The sequence below is a fragment of the Canis aureus genome, chromosome 4 (genome assembly GCF_053574225.1).
Source record: "Canis aureus isolate CA01 chromosome 4, VMU_Caureus_v.1.0, whole genome shotgun sequence".
NCBI lineage: Eukaryota > Metazoa > Chordata > Mammalia > Carnivora > Canidae > Canis > Canis aureus.
Window position 1 is genome coordinate 13,455,341 of NC_135614.1, and position 12,099 is coordinate 13,467,439.

General features: G+C 34.9%; 1 protein-coding gene across 1 annotated transcript in view; it reads right to left on the minus strand.

Annotated features, from left to right (window-relative positions):
- Positions 1-12,099, minus strand: part of FAM13C (family with sequence similarity 13 member C) — a 250,838-nt gene that overhangs the window by 226,258 nt on the left and 12,481 nt on the right. The gene's annotated exons all lie outside the window — the stretch shown is intronic.

Here is a 12,099-nt window from a genome sequence, read left to right on the forward strand (position 1 = left end):
CACAATATTATATTAGTTTCAGTTGTACAACATAGTAATTTAACAACTGTCATCATCCCCATTTTGGCTATATGAAAAATATTAGACAACTTAAAGCAGTATCGCATAGCTGAACATGGAAGAGCTAGGATGTGAATGAAGCTTGATTTTCTTCCTCCAGACCTTGAGCACATAATCTCTGTGCCATAGCCATGTGAGGACCAAGTGGGACACAGATAGATCTGCTTGTCCAGTATCATGTGCCCTCTTTTCTGATTTTGAGATTTGATTAACAATCTCATAATGCTGTTATTTGTTCCAAAAGAACAAATATTGTTCACAGTTATATTGTCATTGTGAATTCTACCACTCATTATTATAAACTCATTTTTTGTCCCATTAATGCTTTCATCCATGAATCAAAGGCTGCCTGGTATTTAGTCATGTGATATCTGTTTTTCTTTGTTTTTGCAGCTGCCCAATGTATCTTTGCCTATTCTTTAACAGTCAGTCTATCTCAGTCACTTAGTTCAGCTATATAAAAGAAAACTAACACATTGCTGCAGTATTTATATAGGATCAGGAAAAAATGAAAGACTGCATGAATTCTTTAGGTGGTACTAACTAGAGGCCTTGATAAAGGTAAGGAATTACAGTACAGGAGCAGAAATGAAGCCTATGTAGGTATCAGAGAGGAAGGAGATCTCTAAGCACAGGAGCCAGTGTCCTTTTTCAGTTTCATGGAATGTACTTTGTCTTCAAGTTCAAACCACTAAGATATGTGCAAGATTCTTGGTCTCAGAAAAACCACATATTCAGTCTTTTTTATCCCTCTATAGTCATAGCCCAAACCAGGCCATTACACAGACTCAGTAGCAAAAACCAAGAAAATACAAACCAGGTGCAAAGAATCTACTTATCTTTTCATTTTCTTTAAGGTATTTATTTATTTATTCATGAGAGACACGCAGAAAGAGGCAGAGACATAGGCAAGGGGGAGGCAGGCTCCCTGTGGGGAGCTCAATGCAGGACTCCATCCTGGGACCCTAGGATCACGCCCTGAGGTGAAGGCACACTGAGCTACCCAGGTGTCCCACTACCTATATTTCTATAAACAATAATGAGAAACTGGTATAGGTTGCCCTGATCTATTTTGGTGCCCAGGAATGTGGTAAATTTCACCAAAGTTTAGCCAAGGATCAGTACTCTGGTCTCAGGCATCCCCAGAGAAAGCACAGTTGAGATTCACCCATTATTGACCCAGTCTACCCCCTGAAACTTGGTCAAGCTTTCTTAATTATAAATTGTTCATCATCATTTTTCTTTCTGCACTTTTTACATGATGTGTAAAATAGAAAAAGTGGAAGGATAAGCATCTAAATATTAATCATTTTATTATGCAGTCAGGTTTAGAATTGCTTTATAAAACATTTTAGTTTACCAAATATTCTAACACAGACTTATCTTTAATCATGCACAAGCTGGTCAACTCTTTTACCACCTTCCACTACTTAATCTGAACTTCAAAAAGATATCAATAGTTTGATTCAAAGTAATAACCGATTACAACAAAATCTATTTCTTTCTTTGGTCAATCATTTTTCATCAGAAGAATATCTTGTGGGAGTTTTAATTTATTCTTCTAGTTTGTTTGAACATCAGTATTATATTAGCATAGGCTTAAATCAAACTTCTTCTGATATTAATAAAGTAGCACGTGTTTTGCTTTGATTTGGTCACCACATGTGAGAACTGTGCCAGCTATAGTCCCATCAAAGATCCTGTCTTTGTCACACATCCTGTTTTTATTCTCTCATGCTCCATATGCCTGGGACTTGATTAGCCCAGCTATGCTTCTCTTGGATACTCAGCTCAGAGACTTGAAAATCACTGTCTGGATAGAGCCAGTGGGATTTAACTGTCTCATGACAGCCAATTGTTAAAGTTTTAGGAATTTGGGGAATTGGTTGTTAAACTTAGCCATTATTAAAAATTAAATTATACAAACTTACAATGAAATAAATTACATTAAAAATAAGGGTAATAAATACTAAAAGATCATCATTACCTAATCATTTTATTGCATTTTACTATTTATTTATCTATGCTATCGAGATTATTTATGTCTATTGTTTCTTTTTTTAAGATTATTTATTTATTTATTCATGACAGACTCACAGAGAGAGAGAGAGAAAGAGAGAGAGAGGCAGAGACACAGGCAGAAGGAGAAGCAGGCTACATTCAGGGAGCCCGATGTGGGACTCGATCCCAGGACTCCAGGATCACACCCTGGGCCAAAGGCAGTGCTAAACCACTGGGCCACCGGGGCTATTGTTTCTGAATAGTGAAGACTACATAAAACTGTGTTACCAGGCATCTATTCTCAACATCTGGTCCAGTGAGGTTTTATTGACAGCTTGAAATCAGCCATGATGGGAGTATTTATACTATGGAAATGGATAAACACTATAAATAGGGGTTTGGGTTATAGTTGTGTTGGTTGTATAGGCTTAAAATAGTAGTAAAGAAAATGTTAAAATGCAGATTTACTGAAAAGTGTGAGTGTCTACATTCATTAGATTGTTAATATTCATAGTATTTAAAATTATTAGCAGTTTCAGTCAAGATGTCACTCACCTCACTGTCACATGAGTTGTTACACTTTTGTATACTCAATATTTATGTTGGAACTATAGTTGATTATTAATGATCATCTTTACCATCTTATTTTAAGTTTGATTATCACAATTTGATTTTGTGACACTATTGTTGGCAACAGAATTGTAAAAATTGATAGTGGATTTTGTAAGAAAGAGCAAGTCATACTGGAATTATAGGTGTATGGAATTTGTAATAAAGTATATTTATTATTTTATTGTAAATAGTATGACAAACATCCTTCGTATCAATAAAATTTATAATAAAGTTGTGTTTGTACATAAATGCTTATTTTTTAGAGCAAATTGTTAAACATTGGCCAACGGACCACTATTCAAAACCCTGCCTTCACTTGCCTAGAAGGAGAATTCCAAAGGAATCCATGATGAAAAAGAAATGGTTAGAAATCATTTAATGTTCTCACTTTAAAAAGAAACAAACAAATCCGGAAATCTTACCTAAGTTCAGAGAGCTAGTCCCTAGCAAAAAACAAGTTTTTATTTAAAATTTTATTTTATTTTATTTTATTTTATTATTTTATTTTAAATTGTTTTTTGCTAGGGACTAGCTCTCTGAACTTAGGTAAGATTTCCGGATTTGTTTGTTTCTTTTTAAAGTGAGAACATTAAATGATTTCTAACCATTTCTTTTCCATCATGGATTCCTTTGGGAATCTAATGAAAGGTTTGGTTTGGACATTGTCTGCAAGAATAATGGATACACACACACACACACACACACACATTTGTAGACTACTTCTAGGGGTTATGAACTCCGTAAGTCCATTCAAGTAGCCCAGGTTAAGAATCCATGCACTCTCTAAATTCCTCCTGGCTTCAGAAGTTAGAATTTTGTGAGTTGAAAATGCAACCCAATAAAATATTTATAAAAATATTTAGAGAAACTAGTTTTCCCTCCTGCTTCAGCAGCAAAATCGGAGTAATGAAAGTTGGAGTTAAATCAGCAAATGAATTTATTTCTAAAAAAAGATAATTGAAGAACAACCCACAAGCTGAACCCACATGGCAAGTTGTCCTGCGGAAAAATCCTTGTTCCTAAATTTGAAATGTCCCACTCCTACAGTGCATAAGATAATATTATTATTAGCAGGCAGAAAATTCATCGTGACTGGATTTAAACAAATATTTATTTGGTATTTCTGAAAAGTGAAATGTTTCTGTAAGAAAAGTAAGAGCTACATAGATAAATGTAATAGGATTTCCAAATCCTTCAGGGTAAGCAGATATGAAGCAGGGGGTGGGAAACAAGATACACACTTTTCCAAGCTGCCTGAAAAACTAATTTCAGTTTCTCAAAGCTTACTGCCCTATTTATGAGGGGCAGCATATTTCTTCCCCAGGAAAGCAGGAGCCTGAGAATTCAGGTATCTCAACAGAATCAGTAGCATTCCAGGCCCAGCCTACATGGTGATCACTCAGTAATTCATATAGTTCAATTGACATCTTCATTTCAGAGGCCTGAAAGCACATTCTGGAAGTAGGTCAAGCAAGAAGTTTCAACAGATGTGTGTTAGTAGTAAAACTATGCTGATAGCATAAATATCCATCAGTCTCCAAAATTTGTGTCATGGAATTTTCATGTGGCAATTTAGATTGCTACTATCAACATGCAAAGACAAATACATGTAGGGCAAAAAGGTCAGTTACAAAACTATATCTTTTAACATGATTTCATCTATGTAAAAAATTTTTAAAGGATATACTTGTCAATATGCCTTGAAAAAAATGGAAGGCTTTATAGCAAAATACTAATGGTGGTTACTTCTAAGTGGTACATTTAAAAATATGTTCCTGCATTTTTAATTTTTATTCAATAAATGTGTTACTTCCATAAACAAAAATAATAAAATGATTTTCATTAGAAGGATAGAAGACCTTATTATATCAAAACTATTCATTGTTTAAGTTTTTGCTTTTGTTTTTGTTTTACCAAAAAATTAAACATCCAAATTGTAATTCATATGCACCGATTTTTAACTCTCTTAGTATACTCTATTTTGAATACTTAAGTCCAAACCCAAAGTGATATTCATCATTTCTGATAAATTAAAAGGAAATAATAGTTTTTGGCTTATTAGTACCTGATGTTTGGATTCACACAGACACAAAAATTAGGACAGATATATTTCTCTTTTATGAACAGAGCAACCACTAATTGCCTTTAAAACTCTCAATAATTAAAAATATTATTGAACACCTATTTGTATAAAGAGTATTGAAAGATACTTAGGTTCATAACACACATCCTCGGCTCTTAAAGTACTATATAGTCTAAAACTTTCAGATGTTAAATGTGGAGCTGATGCAGAATCCAAGCTCCAAAGAATATTCTCCCCAAAAGTATTAGCATATGGACTCCTAGGCCTAGCTTTAGTGACTTCTTCTCTTCTTCCACCTCAGTTGAATACACTGAATCCAGAAGATACCCATGCCATAGCCTAAAAAAATTTTCAACTGTCAAATTTTGTAAACAAAGAGGATCAATTGTGCTTTAAGTACAAGAAGCATGGATGATGGGTTTGGTTGGTATGAAATGACATGTGCCAGTCAGTCCGCTGGCCAAGAAGAAATCTACCTCCACTAAGACATCAAGTAATCTGAAATAAATTAGGGACTTATTGCCTTGAATACTGAAGACATTTTACCCTTCAAATATTTCCCATGAATAGGAAAACTATCCTTTGGGTAAGTCACTATTACATCACATTGGTAAGATTAGTTAAGACTTTTGAGTCTGGGATTTGGATATTCAGCAGAGGAAGGAGAAAGAAATGAGATACCAGGAGAGGGTATGTTTGGAGATGTTGAAAGCAGAGGTGGACTTATGTGTGTGTACACATGCACGCACCCACACATTATTTTCTTACCCCAGGATTGTGCCCAGGATTGGCTCAAGCCATGGAAATTTTTTCACTTTTACTTTAATAATAAATACTTGCTATTTAATGGGTAATAATGGATACCAAAAGTGACAAGTGGTTATTAAGATTTACCTGAAAAGGAAACGTGGGTGAACAGGGGCAGCAGAGAACATTCTGTCAGTGTTTTGCATTTATAGATGCTTAAGAAAATTTATTGAGTGAAAGAATTAAATACGAGAAAAAAAGATGAATCCAGACATGATAATGGCAATATTATTAATAATAACAGTAATAATCACTATAAAATGCAAAAGGTTAAAAATGCATAAGTAGTTTTTCATGTGTCATCAAATTAAGTATACTCTTGTCTTCACATTCATGTTTTGAAAAAGCACATGTCAGCTTTTCCTCAAGGAAAAAAAAAAAGCCTAACAAACAAATCAAAATACTAAGCTTTGAACACATTTCTGTCATTTTATCTGCTCTCTTTTCCAAAATCGGTAGCTACTAACATTCTAAGGCATTCATAAATTGGCCTTGAGCTTTTATTTCCACTGGTTGACCTTAACATAAATCAGAAGCAACCAACATTTTTTTCCTTTGGTTATTTATAGATTCTGGCCCGGTCAAAAACTTTATTTGGGACAGGGCCAATTGGTAGAAAGTCTACAACTCAGATTTGAGTGAGGCATCTGTCAGAAAAGGAAAAACATGCTTTTTCATCATAGTTACATTTAAGAAGAGGCCCATCTTCCGTTAGGAAAAGTGCTTTGGGGATCCCTGGGTGGCGCAGCGGTTTGGTGCCTGCCTTTGGCCCAGGGCGCGATCCTGGAGACCCGGGATCAAATCCCACGTCGGGCTCCCGGTGCATGGAGCCTGCTTCTCCCTCTGCCTGTGTCTCTGCCTCTCTCTCTCTCTCTCTCTCTCTCTCTGACTATCATAAATAAATAAAAATTAAAAAAAAAAAAGGAAAAGTGCTTTGCACGTGTGTCAAGCAAAAACCTAGCAACTCAAACCAGATGACCTTCTCCTATATTGGAATGCCTGGACATCTAGAAAGGCTGAACCTTAAATGAACAAATGAATGGATTTGTCAGTCTCTTCATCTCCAAGCTTTTCCAAGCCAGTGAAAAAGAGTAACCATGGATACAGTAATCCTCCCATTCTGAATTTTATGGGAGACCCTAACATTTTGGATAATCTCTCATTCTCCACAAAGGTACTAGCATACATATCATGTACCCTGACTTAGAGTCCAAAAAAATCCGCTATGTATTTATGGAGCAAATCTTTCCCTGCACAATAGCTCATGATTACTAGGTGATGCAATAGGATTGTTAGCTGGGTTTATTATGTTGCTATAAACTAAGGAAATTTATCTGGCTGTTAACCCACTTTGTAGCATGCCCTTAAATATAACTGACTTTCTATTTGACTATGGTCCAGGCTAAAGGACAATAGATAAAAGGAAAACATTATGTAAAATACTAACAATAATGGAATGTTTGTATTAATCAGATTTGCTGATTATCTGAGGATTAGCAAAAAAGAAAAGGCAAAAATAAAGTTTCTGAAATGTATGAGTCATTCTTAAATGTACAATTATGGTAAATGGAATTAAGTCTGTTTTTATGGGTTCAGGTTCTTTATTCTATAATTTTTCGGGGGTCATTTCTGAAAATAGACCAACAAATAGTGTTAGCCATGGGACTACAGCTGAACTGACTTTAAAACAGATTCTATGTGATGTTGGGGGCAGTGAGCCTTTAAAAAAATATATGCATCCAATAGCTATTTTGTTTTTTAACTTGTCTAAAAGGATTTCAGTTCTATTTAGGATTGGAGTTTCTTTTTAGTAGGGCACTATTGAATAAATCTGCCTGCCTTCTATGTATCTGGTTTTTTGCTACCTGCTGTGATCAGTTGATTAAAGTTTTACTTCCATTTTTTCAAACAGCTTCTTTGAATTCTAGATGTTTATTCTTACTCTCATTTGAATGCCTGACTATATCTTTGGTGTTTGTGGGAGGCGTCTGTGAACCTTGAATAAGAAACACCATCTGTAGTTCATTTCTTTGGCATAAGGGTCCATTTAGAGAGTTTTTTTGGCATTTAAAACCAAACTACTGTGCTGCCCTCTGGCTGCTTCTGATAAAATTTAACCGAAGAAATCTCTACCATGATTCCCTAGGTTTTCTTAGTTTGGAATTTCATGGCTGTCTCTCAGTCTAGTTGAATATCCACTGATATCAGGTTGACATATTCTATTTCTCACAGATGAGACTGCAGACGCATTTTGAAACAAAGTAAGGTGATCCTGCTTTCTGTTAAAGTCCTTTGCATTTCCACATTTGTGGTAGTTTTCCAGCCAGTAAGCTTGCATGTATTTTTCTTAGCGGTCCAGATATGTCATTATTTTCCATTTTCACTTCCTTTTGTGTGATGCCTGCATGTCAGGGAAAGGCCAGAGGAAATGCCACTTTATTTGATGTACATTTTGCCAAAGGTAGAGGATTTTTAATGATCCTTCTCTGCAAGATTTCAGAGGAGGATAAATGACCCATGAAGTAAGACTTATAACTTAATTATGACAAAACATCACGTCTTTCCATTTAGCTTCACCTCAGATTCAGAGGGCTTAAATCACTATACTAAGAATCTAAGTGAACATCTTTATCAAGGCCCTCCAAATAGAAGAAAAAATTTCTTTTATCATTCAGCAACAATTCCTTTCTTCCTTTTCCAAGATGACAATAGTCTATCAAACTGACAAAATTCTAACAATAATTTACCTTAGATTTACAGAGGTCCATTTTATTAAAACCTCTTTTTAAAGGAGTTTTTAAAATCTAAAAGGTGAATGTTAAAAAACTTCTGGTGTTAGCTCTGACACATAAAGAGCTTAGAAGTTGTCATTTCCATCTTTAGGATAAGAAAAAGCTGAACAAATTTAAAGTCAATGATTTTTCTTGGGCCATCAGAGAACTGAGGTCACAGGGTAGACAGCCACTCTGAAATCTAGAGACAGGAGAATATAAAGAAACACTGTCAAGATTAGTTTATGCAAAGCAAAAGCCACAGGAGCCGTAAATGGATAGGAACACTTAAATAGTTATTTTGATGAATTGCTGAAGGTTGGGTGTAGCTTACTTAGCATGAGAATGAGTAATTCCTGGGGGCTGCAGTTTTAGGGTGGCCCCCACAGTTTCATGGATTTTACATCCAGGAGCTACACCAGGTTCTCATGATGAAGAACCAAGAAAATTGCCATGTATCTTTGGCAAAGGTGTGGGAAAACAATAATTTTAAAATATGCTCCATACGTTCTCCATAACAAAGGGCTATTCCTCACCGAAAAAGACTAGCTGTGCCTTACCTTACATAGGCCTCCTGTCTCAACCAAGTAGGTCAGGGAGAGGGAATAAAAGATAAGAAATGCTTGCAAAATTCACATCCCAGGAATACAGGACCATGAAAAACTGGAATTTAATTTTAAGATTATAGAACACTACTCCTAACCCACTTCTTACCACTGCATTAACAAAGTTCCAGTATGGATTACAGCTGAAAGAGCTACAAGGTCCAGACTCTTTAGAAGGGGTTCTTAGGGATTCCTAAAGACACTGATAGGGACAAAATCAAGAGCAGTAGAGGAATTTGTAGTCCATGGCACCTATATGTACATAAAACATTAAACACAGCCAAACTCATAGCCAGATTAACATAAAATCTCATATTAAGAGATTTATTTCACTTCCTTATTATAAACTATGTCTACTTTCAACAAAATAAGCACAAGGAATGCTAAAAGCAAGTCTAAAGAGACAAAGTGAGTATCAGAACTAAACTCAGATATGACACAGATTGTAGAATTATCAGACTGCGAATTTAAAATAAATTTGATTAATATGTTAAGCTGGAAAAAGTAGACAACAGGGAAGAACAGATGAATAATGTAAACAGAAAGATGAAAACTCTGAGAAAGACTCAAATATAAATACTAGAAGTAAAATAATATTGTAATAGAAAATAAAAATGGATTCTTTAGTAGACTAGATACAGTTGAGGGAAAAAAATCAGTAAATTTGAATACATGTCAGTATAAAATTTTTAAAATGAAATTTTTCAAAAAAAGAGAGAACAGATTATTCCAGAATTGTGGGGCAATTTCAGAAGGCATGATAGTATATTTGGAATACCAGAGAAAGAAGAAAGAAAAAAAAAGTGAATTAATAATGATCAAGCAATTCCAAAATTTAACGAAAGATACCAAACCACAGAAATTCAGGGTACACCAAAAGAATAAATAGCAAAACTCTGTATCAAAGAATATCACATTCAAACTCCAGAAAAAAGAAATACAAAGAAAAAATCTTGAAAGAATCCAGGGTGAGAATAGAAACCTCACCTATAGAGTGAAGAGGATGAGAATTATAATGTAATTTTCTTCAGAAACTATGTGAGCAAGAAATTTAAAGTAATGAAAGAAAAAAACAGCATAGAATGAAATATACAGCAAAGTTAGCCTTCAAAAGTGAAGGAGAAATAAACATTTTCTCAAGCAAACAAAATCAAGAAGAGAGGCCAACCAAAATGGTGACACAGAAGGCTTTCTAAACTCCTCTCTTTCCATGAACACTCTGAATATACAGCTATACAAGGAATAATCCCCTCTAAAAGAAGTCCAGAAACCAACTTATGTGACTCCTACATATTAGACAAATGAGAAAATATCCTCATGGAAATGGGTACTAAAAACTGAGACCCACTCTCACCATAAATATCATTCCCAATATGGCTCCACAGGATCAGGAGGAAACAACTAACTCCCAGCTTCTCCTTGAAGAGCAAAAAGTTTTGGCTTGGCATTCAATGCTTCATCTCTTAAGACTCCTACTTGAGGGAAAGGCCCCTGGGACTATCTGTCTCTGAAAGCCAATGAGGTTTACATCCATGAGACCCGCAAGACTATAGCAAAGGAACAATTGTTAATGGGCACACAAGTACTTGCTATGGTTATCCCCCCAGGATTCAGAAGGAGCAGGCAAAATTGTTGATCTTCCAGTCTTTCCCTGGAAGAGCTCAATCTTCATGTTTTAAAAGCTGCTACTTAAAGGATTATAATTTAGCATACATCTAGGAGCTGGCTGCAATTCTCCCCAGAAACTGGGAAACTGAGACACCTCCACTGCCATCATTCTGTTGCCAGTATTTCCTTGGAAGGAGCTTGTACATGCATCTATGCCCCAGCTTTTGCACTGCCCCCCATGCGATGGATCTTAGGATTTTCTCACTCTGAAAGCCATTGGTGATTTCCTTCACAAGTCCCAAAAGACGGCTGCAAAACAAGAAGTTTATAACTGGCTACCGTTCAGGACTCAGTTCAGAGGGAATGGAGAAAAATGCTTATCTCCTAGTTATTCCCTAAAAGGGACTCATCTGAGTACTTCAAAAGCTGCTGCCTTAGGGTCCAACTTCTAAGATAGCATACATCTAGAGACTGGTTACTCTATAATGATACAGAGGCAAATTCATCAAAAGGTATAACATTAGTAAATATACACGCAACATAAGAGCACCTAAATGTATAAGGCAAATATTAATAGATCTGAGAAATGAACAGAAATACAATAATAGTAGGAAACTTCAATACCTACATTCAACAATGGATAGATCATCCAGACAAAATATCATTAAGGAAACATAAAACTTAAATTACACAGTAGACCAGATGGACTTAACAGACATATAGAGAACATTTGATCCAATATCAGCAGAATACATTCTTCTCAAGCATACATGGAATACTCTACAGAATAGTTTATATGTTAAGCCACAAAACAAATTTTAATAAATTTAAGAAATTGAAATCATTTCAAGTATCTTTTGCAACCACAGTGCTGTGAAATTAGAAATAAATCACAAAAAGAAAATAAAGAAACTCAGAAATAAGTGGAACTTAAACAACATCCTCCTAAACAACTAATGGGTCAAAAATAAATCAAAGGAGAAATAAAAACATACCTTGAGACAAATGAAAGTGGAAATAGAACACACCAAAACTTATGGAATGCAGTAAAAGCAGTGCTAAAATGGACATTTATAGAGATAAACACCTACACTGAGATAAAAGAGAGGTCTTGAATAAACAACCTAATTTTATACTTAAAGAAACTATATAAAAAAAGATAAGCTAAGTCTGAAGTTAGTAGAAGAAGGGAAATAACAAGTATCACAGTGAAAATAAATGAAATAGTGCTACAAAGATAATAGAAAAGATCAGTGAACTAAGCTCTGGGTTTTGAAAATGCAAACAAAATAGACAAATCTTTAGCTAAACCTATAGAGAAGCAAAGAGGACTCTAATAAACAAAGTTAGAAATGAAAGAGGAGATATTACAGCTGATACCACACAAATACAAAAGATCATAACAGACAACTACTGAACAGTATAATACAACAAAGAGAATAGCTAGAAGAAATGAATAAAGTGTTTGAAGCATACAACCTACCAAGAATGAATCATGATGATATAAAAAAATCTGAACCAACCTACTACTAGTAAGAATACATCAGTAATC